The 16504-nt window shown below is 35.4% G+C and overlaps 1 pseudogene; it reads left to right on the top strand.

Moving 5' to 3' along the window:
• The first annotated feature begins 10981 nt into the window (after positions 1–10981).
• LOC131875354 (uncharacterized) lies at positions 10982–16073 on the top strand (annotated as a pseudogene).
• Positions 16074–16504: the final 431 nt, after the last annotated feature.

Genomic DNA, 16504 nt, shown 5'->3' with positions numbered 1-16504 from the left:
ATCTTGGACAAGCAAGAAACAAAACTGAAAATCCACAGCTGAGGCTGAGTATGTAGCTATTGCAATCAACTGCACACATATAGTTTGGATCAAGCAACTATTGGAAGGTATCAAAGAAAAGGTGATTGGACCGGTAGTGATTCATTATGACAACACCAGTACCATTGGCATATCCAAGAATCAGGTGATGCATTCCAAAACGAAGCATATAGCCATCAAATATCACTATCTAAGGTAACAAGTTCAAGAAAAGGAAGTGATGTTGGAGTATATACCAACAAAAGAGTAGGTGGATGATATCTTCACCAAGCCACTACAGAAGGATACCTTTGACTATCTCAAAGGTAAGTTGGGGTTTATGCCCCTAGCTACAGTAAAGTAAGCAAAAAGGGTTCTATATCAATCTGGTATGATTTCAATTTTTTTTTTCTAAGACTAGTTTGATAAGGGTGAACTACTCCAGTTAGGGGGAGCAGTCTTGTAAGTGTACTGAAATGAATCTTTGGCATTGTTGTCAAAGTGGGAGATATGATTATAGTGTTTAAGCATCGGTAATTAGTGATTGATGTGAAGTTGTTGTATCAGAGTATTACCAGTGATAGGGGGGATATTCATTACTCAGAGGAAAAGTAATGGCCGGACCGATACAAAGATGAATGAAGAACATGCAAACTGATTAGACAAGTTATGAAGTGTTTGCCATCAATACCAAAGGGGGAGATTATTGTATTGTTGTCATTGCTAAAAACGGTCAATCCAGAGAACCAGTATATGAGCTAAGACTTGTCATTGATGTCTAACACTAACCGGTGAAGACACTAACCGGTGAAGTGGTATCGGTAGAGTGGTGTTTTTCAGTAAGCAAAGGTGATGACTTACAAACACATGGAAACACCATTGGTAACAAATGACCAAAAATTCAATCAGCTCAAGGAAAGATAGACTAAGCCAACCGGTCTATCATTCAAGAAGATTGGTCATTTTGATGATGATGAAGTCACAAAAGGTGACTCAGGAAAGAAGAATTGAGGTTGTATGCAAACCGAAATCTCATTGGAAAACAAGGAAAGAGACTTGATGCTAACACAACAAACCAACAATCAAACGATGAACCGGTAATATAGAAGTGCAGTGGCATACCGATACACCTGTATGACAGAAGGAAGACAAGTGATCACCATAAATCTTAGAGCAGTGATCGTTTATTTAGTTGTGGTGGAAAAATATGAGTTGGTGAGCTTTTGGTAAGGTCAACTTCAGTTATCATGCAGTCAAGCATGATTACCTGTAGATTTTCTGGTTCGCACTTAATTGACTTAACACGACCCAAAAGTTACTATCTTTAAGAGATGCGGTGGCAAAATTTGTTGAACACTTGGCAAAATTGTTGTAAGGCACGCATAAAAAGAGTGGGAGATTTTGAATTTGAAATCTTCCAAAATCCGTGATTTCTTTGATTGAGGGAACACCTGAAAGTATCAGCAGAAAATATATAAAGTGGTTTTTAGTTCATTCAGAGAGACTTGATCGTGAAATTTGCAATAAGAAGACCTTGTAGAAGACGATCCAAAGTGAATAGAAGAGATAGAGGAAGTGCTAAAAATATTTAGTAGAGTAGAGGGTGTTTGAGGTAGATCGGCAGAGTGCAGAGCTGAGAGACAAAGAACCGATAGAGTGGAGAGTCGAGAGACAGAGAACCAACAGAGTGCAAAGCCGAAGGTCAGAGGATCGACAGAGTGCAGAGTCGAGGGATGGAGGATCGACTGAGTGAAGATTCGAATGTGTAAGAAGAAAACCTATGTTGTGCAAAGCAGACACAACCGGTGTGAACAAAGTGTGATTCATATTGAGATCTGATCAAGCTATTAGTAGCTAACTCAACAGATCATCCATTTGTTTCTTTATAACAATTGCAACTTAAATCCCTTAACCGGGTGGACTTTAACATGTCCCTTTTGTAAAATCCCTTAACCAAGTGACATCTTAATTGATGTTCTTAAGTCCTTTAATCAGGCTACCTTTAATAGGGTAAAGGCACTAACCAGCCTTAAACAAAATCCCTTAACTGGGTAACACCTAGCAGTGTCTTTGTAATCTCCTAATAGGGATGGCTCCTCACCGGGCATACTCTAGAAGAGTACAAACTTTGTGATTTCCTACTCACACCGTTGTTTTCTCCCATTTGGGTTTCCACAAGATAAATATTGATGTCACTGTCAACTTTTCATGCATGCATATTCTCTTCGGTGATTAAGTATATTGATGAATATTAAATAAATGCAGATTAGAGTTAAAAGTTCTAATTGTGAAAAAAATTGATTGAGTGTTGATTCACCCCTCCCCTCTCAACACCGGTTGGGACTAACACATCTCAGGGTAGATATATCAATTGTTTCATAACCTGTAATACTCAATAAAATAGTTTGAGTTTCTTCTTATCTTGTAAAGAAACTTACCTCCAAAATTAGCACCAAAGGAAGTACTACAACCTCTAAAAGTTCTATCAAATATAGCATGGATGACTCCAAGTGTACAAGAATTATGTAACCTTGTTTCTATTGATAAAACACAAATTAACTTACCATTCCAAAATATGCAAATTTGACTTTAATAAAGAAATCCTTATATATCTCCAAAAAATATGACCATATAATTCTAAAATGTTTGAATAATCAAAATTTTAAAAAGCTTAAATATGGATTTGAAAAGAATTTAATATCACCTTCAAAAGTCTTGGAATGCAAGACCCGCGTCAATCAATCACTTGATCACTTTGACTTCTATATAGTTTATTGTGCCAATTCATCTCTTCTCAAATTTATTTTAATGCCTATATTTTTCTCCAAGAGGCAATCTAATAGTTAATATAGGTTGTAGCATTAAATCAATTGAAATTCTTGTTCTAAGTAAGATATAATCACCTAGTAAAAACTTTACATCTCATTAGGCTAGCCAAGCATATTTATAATGCCCAATAAAATATTTATTGTGTGATGAAGGAATAATATCAATTAAGTTTGATTTCCTTGCTACTTCTACTACTACACTTATGTTAGCTAGATACACTGTTTCAGTGAAGATTGGTGCATGATAGATGTTTAGGGGTTGTCATTGATGGAAACTCAGTTTGGTAATCACATCTAGAGTAAATAGATTTGACTTACCGGAAGTCATTTTGTTCATAGGTATTGTATATGGTGAAAATGGATAACAATAATAATGATATTGAAAGGCTAAATGAATTCAACCACAAAACCCTAGCCAAACAACAACAAAGATCCACCATAACATATGAAGATTACCTAAGACAATTCAAATCAAATGAAATCACAAAGATTATACCATCACATGTCCAATAGGGTTTGGATCTCCATTCTTCCTATCTCCATTGATCTTGCTTGATATATTTGCTCTCAGATTTTATGTGCACAAGAGCTCAACAAAGAACGGAATGTGGTTGCAAGTAGCATCGCGTATGCCAAGTAGTCAATTGATCAAGTACTTAGGGTTTGATAATGAAGGAAGCATCTCCTTATATAGAAGACACTATATAAAATGGAGGGATAAGATTGAGAGGTGTAAAAGGAGGTCGGCTATGATTAGAGGGTAGGTAAAAGAAATAATAAAATAATGAAAGGGGTAGGTAGTGTAGGAATTAAGAGATGAATGACATGTGTCATGGGTAGAAAAGGCTAATGACTTAATTAAATAAATAAAGATTTATTTAATTAATAGAAGAAGTGGGATCAATTAAATAAATAAAATATTTATTTAATTTAGGAAAAGGATAATTTAAATAAATAAATGTATTTATTTAAGTGAGAAATAAAGCTAGAAGAGGATAAATGAATTAATTAAATAAATAAAGATTTATTTAATTAATAGAAGAATTAGACTGGACAATTTTGGGTGTCTATAGGTATAAGTCTTGAAGGTGGAACACAGTAGTCAGTAGAGCATGAGATCAATGTGCACATCTTGATATTGTCATTGTAATTTTGGTTGCGGTGATCAAGGAAGTTTATTCAAGGTTCGAGACATATTATCTCGTGATTCTGATATCTGGTATTGAATTATGTGCAAGTTTAGAGCTTCGGTATCTAGTAATTCAGTTAGGACAGAGCTATTTTGGTGCAACGTGTGTTGTTGATTTGATGTGTTGATTTTGGTGACAAGTTTCATGTTCGAGGTGATTGAGATGACATATGGGAAGGTAACTATCCTCTAGTTTTGGTTCGTATTCAATTTTATGATCGGATTGAGCTGACTTGGTGATACACGTTTCATGTTGCATGTTATGCAATTTTTGGAAGCTGACTTAGTAAATGATTCTTTTTGTTGGTGTGGATATATAAGATTGACTTGGTTGGTCATTTTGAGGCAATGTTATGAGCAAAGAGACTTGGTATGAGCGAATTTGTGAGTTTGGTGAATGCAATTGAAATTTTTGGTCGTCCGATGAGTGACAGAGTAGGAAAATAGAGCAGATTGACATATTAGGTGCAGGGGAGAATCAAAGCCTAACCATAACTATATTTTGGTATAGTTAGATGCTATAATTCAGTCTATTCATCATTATAATGATTTTTATTAGTCTGTAAGGCAATGAGCCTTCCTCCGGGTTGAAGCCCCTTTTGTAATTGAGCAGTGAGCTTTAGGCAGTGTGCCTAAATACAAATGCATTCATCATATGTAATATTATCATACTTCTGGTCATAGTATAATAATATTGTAGGTTCAAATCCCACCGTGGTTTTTCCCTTTCTGGATTCCATGTAAAAATCTTGGTGTTATGATTGTGTGGATAATTGTCTTAAGTTTTTGCATTTCATTTTCTATCTTGTGCTCCTGGTGGATAAAGAATCAGTCTAATAAGTTTGCAAATTATATAACACTGATTCACCCCCCCTCTCAGTGTTCATTGATTGAAACAACTTGCATTGCTTGTATTCATAATATCTTATGTTAGTCAAAGAACCACATCTTTTCATGTAAATATTCCAAGAAAAATAAATAAAAAGGAAAATGAGCAAATTAAATCCTTTAAATTGCACCAATTGGCTAAAAACTATATCTTTTATCACATGGATGAAAAACATCTTTAAGCCCTTTGGGAGGCATATGACAATGATATTTATTACTTAGCGTCACACCTTTCTAGTCTCTTCTCATCTTTTGCAACCAATGGTTGGTTTATCAATTCCATTTTTACATGTATACATGATGCCTATTTCAACACCTTAGACTTCCTTATATGCAATAGAAAAGTCACTTGAAATCTACTACATATCCTTGTAATTGTAGTTGTTATGATCACAAGATGTGCATAAAATGGATTTATAGAAATGGCTTTAGAAAGTCCCAAGAAAATACATTCGTAGGCATAAAAACTTCACAACTTTTTTCAACATCTTGTTGTGCTACCCATTTTGTGAGAATTTCATGCTCAAATACTAAAAGAAGAGCAAGATAAAATGATTTTTTATTGATCGATGAATATGTACAAATATATAAAGGAGAAATGTTCAAGTTTCTAACTATATAATTGACATGTAACTAGCATAACTATATAGCAACATAATAATAAAATACGTTAATAGAACCAAGTGTAACTCCACCAATCTATCTTGTAATCCTCCAAAAAGTGCATCTCTCAAGTTCAATCCATGAGTTTTTGGATTACTACCTCCCTGAACTCCAAAATCACATATTCCGTAAATTATTAGGCAACAATCTATTACTCCATTAATTTTTCTTGTGATCCTTTCGAGGTTATGATTCCCTAGATCTATAGACTACTAAACTATCTAGGAAATAATTCATATTGAGTTCACCAAATCCCTTACCATCTTCCAAAAATAAGTTTTTCAATATATGCATTCCTTAATTCTATAAACATCAACAAAGAAAATCATAAATAAATTATGATTCTCATACAAAGCACCATCTCTAAGAGATAAGTTGACTTGAGATGATGAAAACCATTCATCTTACAATACCACTAGATTGCAATATAGGCTTGATAAACTTTATCCATTTGATATTTTATGTGATTCTTTGGAGGCCTCACTAGGTGTACCAAAGATCGCCATAAAAATCCAAATAAATTTAATAACATGATAATAAATTGATTTCAACCAAAAATGTAAGCACATCTAAGACTTCCTTATAACTCCAATTATAAAATAAACTAGTATTTCTTCTCTCTAGTCATATTACATACCCTCCATTGACATTAGTAATCTTAATAATTCTTGATTAAAAATAACTTCTAATTTTTCATATTTGTAAATTGTTAACCTTATATCTCTAAAAAGATTTATATAAAACCTAATCTTATATAAAAGTAAACCTAGCAAAATTTCTATAATCAATTATTGGTTTCATTTGTATGAAAACATTACCCATACCATATTTTTTCATCAACAACATTATGTTGGTGTGAAAGGGGTGTTTTACCTAGCTAGTTCATCACCTAGGTCCTCTTTACACATGTTACTTAAGTTAACTTAGGGTAAACATAAGATAATTATCATTTCATGTGGCAATAGATAAGGTTAGGACACATAATATAATCTTATGCAACTCTATGTTCACCTTAACCTATACAATCAAAAGGTCCTCTTTATAAACTCATTACCTTGTATCAATATATCATTTGAACTCTTTGATAGAATAATATTATTCTGCAATGTCAGTAGATTTCCACAATCCATTAGTCTAAATATGTGTATGCTTTTGGATTTGATTGCGTGAGGTTTTCTTGCATCAATGTTTTAGATCACACTCTGTAATCCATCATCAGGATGATAGTAGAGAGCACAAGGAGAAAATTACTTTCATTATTAATCTCTTTTATACTTTCATGAAGTGCCTAGATCTTGGGTTGATATAATCTTCAACTAATCTTACACAGTGTAGAACATTATATGCCAATTCTTATATGGTATCAAAGATTAAAAAATTACTTCTTGTTAGTATTATATGAGTGATCTATGTTTCAAATCTTAATTAAATCTAAAAAAATTGAGTATTCTCTTCTCTTGCATTGATGACATGGAGATTAAAAAAAACTTGATTGGAATACCAAATTTGTGGGTTGTCATCTTTCTAAATTTCTATTCGAGGTGAAAATTAGAGCTCTCTAATGCATATCTAATCCCACAACAAGAAAATTGGTTTAACCTTTTGGTTTTGTCCTTAGAATCAAACATATAAGTACAAATCTATGAAGGTTTGAAGCTAAGAGGTGGTTTCTATATCTAGAATGTAGCTACTATATTAGAGCATTTTAAATCAAAGCAAATCCTATCATCACATCCAAAATGACCAAAAACCATAAGATCAACTGTCAATTTATCAAAACTAGATTAAGTCACTCGGGACCATTAGAAAAGAATTTACCTCCTCACTTGTAACTTATTGATTAATTCGTAAACTTGATAAAAAAAATTAAATGCCTAAAGCAAATATAAATTATTAAATGATGTAATAAAAAAATGAGTCCAAATATGAATTAATTAAACGCATACAAATCAGATATGAAAATGAAAATCAGAATTAATGTGAGCACTATGTTGGTTTCACCAAAATGTAATGTGGGAAAATAGGTTTTCACAAGTTTATGCACTCAAACTATGAATTGGACCTATTGGGGAGAGATGGGATCAATAGATTCAACCTCAATTATGTAAAAAGGGTTGAATTTTGTTTGGATTCCACCTCTCTTTGTTTGACTTGAAATGGATACTGGAAAGATGTAAAGTGATCGCTAGATCTAGGGCTAATGTTGGAAATGAACATAAAATTAACATGAACCAATAGTTTCGGATTTGATATGCAGTTGTAAACACAAATTTGGAATGAGGAAGATGAGTAGAACCTATGACTGGAATGTGCCCTTGAAAATGCGATACAAGGATGCTCCATAGAACATTGTCCTGAAAAATGTCAAATGCAAATGAAAGTAATTTTTCCAAAACCAAAATGATGCTTAGAATCTACCCTAAAAGTTTTGTGAAAATATGTCAGACATAGGTGTGTGGGGTAGCCTTACCCTCCACTTTTGGAGCTTACAAAAGCTATATCTAATCATCTTTGTCTACTTTACCCAATTATATAATTGTAGCTTCCTAACCTATAACCTGAACACAAAAAAAGGAAAAAAGTGTTGTGGATAGGGTTTTACCTAAGAAAAACCTTAGGTTTGGAATTAACCCTATAACTATTCAAATTTAAATTGAAATGAAATGAAAGTGTAAAGTGTGTCATTTTAGGGCATATGCTAGATCTGGATTAAAATGCTGAAATGAAATATAATACCTTGATGAAACTTGTCTCGAAGTCTTTAAGTAAGGGTTGATGTCAAGTCATGAAGGATGTATGATGTCTCCATAAAGTCTTGACCAAGGATGCCATCTTGAATATTGACCTCTCCTTTAATGTCTTGAAAATGCTTGATTGCTTGCTCACTTGAATTGAATTGAATTCTAACTTGAATTACATGGTGAGCTAATTAAGGGATGTAAGATGGATGTTTAAATGAGGGGATAAGACTTTCTTTTATAACCCACTACATCAAACATGTTTGAAATTTTGAGATAGGTCGACATGGGAAGGGAATTCCCACCCATATTTTATGACCATTGTCAAGACCAAAATTAGGCCCCTTAAGTGGGATAGGGATGCTTAAGACACCTTTGTACAACTTACTGGGGCTGAAAAAAGGTCCAAATAGTAGATGTTAGGTGAAGATTATAATTTAAAGTCAGTGTGATAGAATCAAACATGGTCAAAATGCGGAAGTCCAAAATGCCAAAGCGAGGCCTAAGTGAGAATGAAAATTGTATAGGGATGCAAATTATACCGCTACACTTACCTAAAACCATATATATGCATTAAGAAGCACAAACTATATAATTCACTTACAACAAACTAAGAAGAAGATTGCAGAATTCTTAGAGCACTTAAATGACACTTACGACACTTGAATGATACTTACAACATATTGGGTAGAATATTGCATCACTTACTGCACTTAAAAGGTACCTACATAACTTATAGTAAATTATGTACAACAATTACATTGTATGGGGTAGATAAACAATCACATGCATAAAAAGTATAAGCTACAACACTATAGACATACGTTGAGACATAAACAGTATAACTTAGAACCCCATAGACATGTGTTGAGCCTAAAATCTTGCTAGACTATTAGGTAGAACATTGCATGACACTTTAAACAATTGAACGACACTTACAACACTTAAACCACTCTTACAAAAAGTAAACAATACCTAGAATATTAAATGGGTAGCTATGGGAAGGGGCTTTTTGCCAAGTATGGTAAATTTGATAGCAACATTAACTTAAAACCCCATTAACATTATAACATAGAAACTCATTAACAGTTTCAAACGAAAGACGGAAATGGTTTTTATAGGTATGCAACTAGTTTGCCTATTTGGTAGAGTAGTTGGATGTTGTTGTCGACACACAACACTTACAAAAAAAATTATAATTAGAATATTAAATGGGAGGTCATGGAAAGAGGCTTTTAGCCAAGTATGGGACAATGGATATCAATAACATCCAATCAGCCTAATTAACAATATAACTTAGAACACCATAGCTATAACTTGTAATAGTATACCTTAGAACCCCATAGATCTAACTTGAAACAATAGAACTTAAAACACCATAGTTATATATCACATTAATATGCATAAATCATATAGTTTACTTACAACAAACTAGGTAGAATATTAAACAACCTTGCTAACAATTACTTAGCACCTAGCAAAAGGGGATCAACAATAAACACGTAAAGACAATTGCAGACATAAACAATATAACTAAACATATCTACAAACAAACTAGAAATAGAATGTGGAGAATAGTTGGAACAGTATGCAAATTGCTCCTCCTAATTTTCTGCTCCTCCTTGCCTTCTCGCATTGTTGCCACCACTTAAATGTTGAAAGGTGGATGAAATTAGGTTTGAGCATGACAAAATGAATAAAAAAAATTATTTGTGGAATAATAAGGGACATCATGGCTATTTGAACTGGTTACATTGATTATTTGTGGAATTCTTGTTTGAATTGGAGAAATAAATGTATGTTCTATTCTATCGATTGTGTTTTTGTATTTGATCTATGAAATTTCAAATCAACCATAAGTGGTAGAGTCGATTGGCTTGGTTGATTGCTGATATATTTTATTCTATTTTAAATTGTGTTATGTTATTTTTATGGCTTCGATAGTGACCTTACAACTTGTTCATGTTGAATGTAGGTGGAAGTGACCAGCATGTGTACACTTGACTATGGTCGATGGGACACATGACAATTTCTTTTATTTTATAAGTGCTTTGAATCTAGAACTCATTATTAGGCGATGGATTTGAATGGTACCTATGATGGGATGGATTATCTTGTAGAATGATGATGTGGCATCCCTTTTTATAAATGTGATAAAAAACTAAGCAATTAACGCATGTGTGTGGGCACTTTAAGTCCTTTTTGTCCTATGTGTGGGTACAAAGTTTAATGTCGTGGTCATTTTGACACCACCATTGATTTAATATGGGTTTTGACAAATATTTGTTGAACAAGCTCTCACTTGTCATGTTGTACTCATATGTTTCTATTTTGGACAAAATATATACATATTATGGTCCATTTTTTTCTGTGTATAATATTTGTTTATTTTAATCACTATTGAGGGTAATATTTACGATGTGCATTGAAGTATGGAATGCCCCACTATAGCGCCCAGTAACATCCAATCCTATCCAACTTTACGATCTAACTTTACTATTGGTCATTCTCCCTAGTGTAGTTTGCAATATTCGAGGTTTGGTTCTAGTTGTTTTTATATACCTAAATAACATCTTGGGTTAGATAACCAATTGATTATGACCTTGGGAAGGTTGGAAAGAATTTGCCAAACTTCACTTGGATGACATTTGACAGCTATGGAAGAAGAGAAATTCAATATGGATTCAATAAGGTATGATAATATTTTGGAGGAATGGGACAAAGATTGTCTACTAGATGGCAAATTAGAGGCTTTGGTTATCATTTCAATGTCCAAGTGGGTTTGAGACCCTGTCTTGGATAAATGTTAGTCATTTAGTCATCAACTCAAGAGATATCCAACATCAGTTTGTATCATATCTTTTGGCTTGATTAACTTGATTATAAAGTAATGTAATATAGATGATAAAATATGTTTGAAGCTTTAAGTTAGTGGTGGTGTTACCATGTAAACATTAGGCTTACACTCTTATATTATTTACAAAAGATGATAGGAAGGCGACCCTATATTATGAGGCTACTAAATTGAGTAATGAGGGAAGAAGTGTTGCATTCCTATTATGTTGTGAAGACTAGAATGAGGACATAACTCCAGGGAAGCAAAAGAGGACACAACATTCAGGGCATTCAAACCAACCAAAGCAATAGGAGAAATAGGTGTTAAATCAATATAATATTCCAAACCATCAAGTAAAACGATGAAATAGCTTGACAAAGCATTTTTCCACTAGGTAGAGGAAGATCTAAGATGAGAGCCATAGGGACAAGTCGAGGCCAAATTCCCAGTAGTAAAATAGCATTTGATCAACCATTTGAGTTCAAGGACACTCATTCTATTGAAGAAAAATCTTGCATGGTAAATCCTTTGATAGATACATATTCATAAGGATATGAGAAAATGAAGAATGAGAGAAATTACTAGCATTCAAATCCACAAGGATATGGGCAAAGGGAGTATCAATTCTATATCTTATTATCAGATATGAAAAAATATTCTTGAAAATTTATCAATCCGTCCTTTTGTTTAGTAAGTAGTTCCACGGAGGGAGGATTGCTAAAATATTTTAATAGGAGTTATTCAAAAATTTTAGTAGTTTTCACAAGAAGGCAATCCCATTGATTTTCTAATCATGAATAAGTTTAAAACTTTAAACTTTAAAATTTTAAAAATTTGATAGTCTAATTTAAGAAATGATTAAAAAAAAATCCCCATAAAATTTTAGCTTAATAATAAAAATTTTAAAAATATAAATAAATGACTATTAACAAGTTTTCTTAAATATGAAAGAGTGAAAATAAAAAGACATACTAAAAACCACTTTTGAAAATCTAAAATCTGCGAAGTAAAAACTATATTCTTTTAGGTAAAATTTAAAATTACCTTTTGTTGTCTCCTAAGACCCCTGCACCACAAAATTAATTCCCGAAAGAGAGCCCATAAGACCGCATCTTTAAAATATTTTACCGACTTACATAATCTTTCCAACTCCTCTCCGACTGTACTTCGTTTAAAGTGCCTCTATTTCTCTGTTTTTTTAAAATAGGAATACAACTGTCATTTGTACAAACGGAATTACGCATTTGTGCATTTGCGCTCCCCCTATTCTAGTTTGCAATCTTGTTTTGGGTTCGCTTCTGCTTCTTCTTGACGTCTTGGCTTTGATAACCAGCTGAATATGCTCTTCAGAAAGTTGGAAAGGAGTTCCCAAACTCCACCCGGATGGCGTTTGGCAACCGTGAAAGAAGCGCAAGACAATAGAGATTCAATAAGACATCTTTTAGCGAAATGGGACAGAGTCCGTCTACTAGATGGCTGGATCGGAGGCGAAGGTTACTACTTCAAACTCCAAGAGGGTTTCAGACCCTGCCTTGGACGCATGTTAGTCGTTGAGTCACCAACTCCCCAGATATCCGACGCAGGTCTGTATAACGTCTTTTGGCTTCATTAACTTGAATATAATAAAGTAGTTGAATGCAGATGACAAAATATGTTTACTGATAATTTCAAAGCTTCAAGTTAGTGGTGATGTTGCAATGTATCAAAGCTTCAAGTTAGTGGTGATGTTGCAATGTAAACTTTAGGCTGACGCTCTTATATTATCCACAAAAGATGACAGGAAGGCACTCCTATATTCCGATGTTCCTGAATTGAGTGAAGAGGGAAGAAGTGCTGCGTTCCTATTATGCTGTGAAGACTGGAACGAGGAGGTCCTTCATTGGTTGCTGCCAGGACTGGATATTCGTGCAATACACAAAGATGATCAAACTAAAGCGGCAAGCGAAGTAGTTAGCGCAATAGCCAGGGAGTGGCAGGGTGTCCATGCAAAGAGCAGAAGACGAGAATGGGAATTTTCATTGGAAGTCTTTAAAGAGTCTTTGAATGCCTTGGTAGTCGACACCGAAAAGTATTTGAGAGGCTTGATCAAGAATGGAAATTCAGAGCAAGGAAACAATATAGATGAGATTCTACAAGAACTCATCCGTGAAAGTGGCCTGACAGAGGATTACGAGATATTTCAAGACTTTGGACTGGAGGTCGTTGCTAAAGAAGTCTGGTATGCTGTGGTTGAAAACATGGCTTGGCAAACATTCTACATTCTGTGCTCCCGATCTATGTTACCAGAAACAAGAAACGAGAAACGCAACCGCAACCGCAACGTGACGAGAAACAGAAGTTTAAAAGGTTGCGTATAAGAAACGGATTATATATATATATATATAATATAGTAAAACCACGGCTGAAATGGCATAAAAGCACTATGATGCCTTAAAAGGAGACATTACATGTTTTGCCCCTATGTCAGAGGCTTCAAGAAGAAATTGGGGTGATGAGAATACGTCAATGGTGACCATAATGACCATACAGGATAGTGGTAAGCCATCTACACCATGGCATATGCGTTCAGGTTCATCCTCTTTGTGAAGCATGTCACAAGCTGGGACATAATTAGTAATCCTGGAGTTTGAACCAAAAGAAACAGGGGACATGTACAATCTAGTTTTTGAAGAAGCAATCAATTCAAAATACAAGGCTAGGGAAATAGACATACAAGAGACGAACAAACTAGAGGTAGCAAAGGCAAGAGAAGAAGCTGCGACTGCTATTGTTTAAGAGGGGAAGAATCCCTTAAGATAGGAGAGAGATCATATGGTTTTGTCTAGAAATGGACATTGGATCATACCCCAGTGGTTATCAAGGTTCTTTACCCAGATATAGCCCAAGGGTGGAAACTATTCACCAGAAGATCTCAATGAAGTTTTTGTTGCTTTGGGACGTAAAGTTGCAACTGTGAAAGTACAAAAGGCATAGAAGTAGAGATAAAGATGGATAATCTGCTACTAAACTTTTTCCTGATCAAACTGGAAAATCTTATCAGGGATGATCATAAATTTGTTTATTGTCTGCACTCAACACTCCTATGGATAGTTGCAGATTCCCTTAAGAAGCTTGGACAAGTATGGCGTGGTCGTGCTGAATGAAGAAATGTTGCTCATGTAAGATGAATTCAGTGAACAAAAAGAAGAGGATGAATTCAGTGAACGAAAACCACGGCTGAAACGGCCATCCGCAACGGGAAACCCGTTTCTGCCGTCGAAACGTGAAACAGAAGTCTCCCGTCGCGTTTCTGGTAACTAGGCTCCCGATTATATGGTAAAGTGGTGATGCATTCTGATCCATCACTGACAGACCTGATTCACTACGCCTACTCTTTTTTAGGGAAAACCCAAAAAGAAGTAACAGCAGCGGCAAAAGAGGCCGACCCCGATTTCAAGCGGTTTGATGAGATTTTACGGTTCCCACTGTTCAGCTGTAAAGGCAAGCCTGATGTTTTAAGCGCCTGTCTTCTTCGGGTGGCAGAGAAAGGCGATGTAGATCTGGTAAAATGGCTCATGGAGAGAGGCGTACAACCCTCTGCAACAGATGATAAAGATGGAAGGACAGCATTGCACCATGCAGCAATTCTGAGCGATGAATTCAATGGGCTTGAAATTGCAGAGATACTGATTAAAGAAGATGAAACCCTTGCAAAAGCAGTTGGCAGTTACAAGCAAACTCCTCTACATGAAGCTGTTCACAAGGTCCACCCAACAATGTGCGCACTTCTCCTCCACCACAACGCAAGCTTGACCGCCAAAGATCACTTTGGTCGCACTCCGCTTCACAATGCAATGAGAGATGGGAGAAGCAGGGAGGTTGTTGGTGTTCTAGTTTCAGCAGGAGGAGAGGACAGTAATGAAGGGAGCGCTCGTTTGGTGGATGTCGAGGACAATCAAGGAAAGACGCCCCTGGATTATGCTCTTGTAGTTGACAAAGACCATAATGCGAGTATGGTGGCGTGGCTGCTGTCACTGTCCAGCAAACCAAAAGCTTATTTTGAGAAGCTGGAGAAACCACTGTCAGTGTATCTGCGCGAGAGTTCGCGAATGGGGCATGTGGATCTCGTTCAAAATCTACTGGATGCAGGAGCCGATCCTTTCGAAGGAGACGATGAAAGGAAGACATCACTCCACTACGCTGCCGAGGGTGCAGACAAGGTTGTGGCATGGAAAATTATTCGAAAACTGCTGTTTGATGAAAAACAAGGAAGTATAAACTGGGGGAAAGCATCAGCGGGTGACAAATACGGAAGAAACGTGCTTCATGTCGCAGCTTTCCTTGGATGGAGACGGGCTTGTCGTTTGCTTGTACAGGGTAACAGAAATCTGATAGATAGCAAGGATCGTGATGGACAAAGTGCTGTGTATTATGCAGTAGCTGGAGCTCATGACGATGCCAACGTTTTAAACTACTTATTTGAAAATAAAGAAGCTATAAATCATGTTTTGGCCAAAGATTTCAGCCAAATAACCCCTTTGCACGTGGCCGCTGCTAAAGGCAACCTAAACATGGTGAAAGCGCTTCTTTCATTGATTCGAGCAGAAGAGCGTAAGGAATATGTTGGGGAACCAGACGTGCTGGGTCAAACAGCACTCCATAAAGCAGCAAGTGGAAGCCACGCGGAAGTTGTTAAAAAGTTTCTTGAGGAGGGAGCCAATCCGTTAAAAGAACGGGATTGTGATGGCAAAACAGCTTTACATTTTGCGGCTCAAGCAAATGATGAACAAGCCGTGAAAATAGCTGAGATGATTTGGAAAATTGTAAATCGGATAAACAGAAAAGCCTGCTTTTGTTTGCTTCTACATTTGGAATTGATATTCCCAGTTCCTCTTTGCTTGAAAAATATCTTAAACAGAAAAAACGTGAACTAGAGGAAACAATAGAGGCAGAGAATCCGCTTAGAGTAGCGGCAACATTAGGCGATACAGATATGACACTTGAGTGCCTCACCAGGGGCGCAAATATCGCTCTCATTCGCAATAAGGAATGGATAGAAACTCTGGCAACAGAAGACGAAAAGAAGAATGTCCAATATGGTACGTTCGCTTATACTATATTTTTGCTACTTTTTCCGTTTTGCTTCTTTTTCCTACCAAACAAATGAGCATATAGCTGTGAATAATTTATCTTTTTTTGTCTTTACATAGTTCTCAGCCAAATAAAGACTATTGTTGAACAAGGGACTGACAAACCGGCTCTGGAAGATAATCTTGGTAGGTGTAATTATTTTGACTCCATAAGTATCTTGTTGAATAATAGAAGACGCACGAATTCATATGTAGAATTGGCTAACATTTTCTAT

This window comes from Cryptomeria japonica, chromosome 4 (genome assembly GCF_030272615.1).
Source record: "Cryptomeria japonica chromosome 4, Sugi_1.0, whole genome shotgun sequence".
NCBI lineage: Eukaryota > Viridiplantae > Streptophyta > Pinopsida > Cupressales > Cupressaceae > Cryptomeria > Cryptomeria japonica.
Note: the sequence above shows the minus strand (reverse complement) of the source record. Positions and strands in the feature narration are given on the sequence as shown.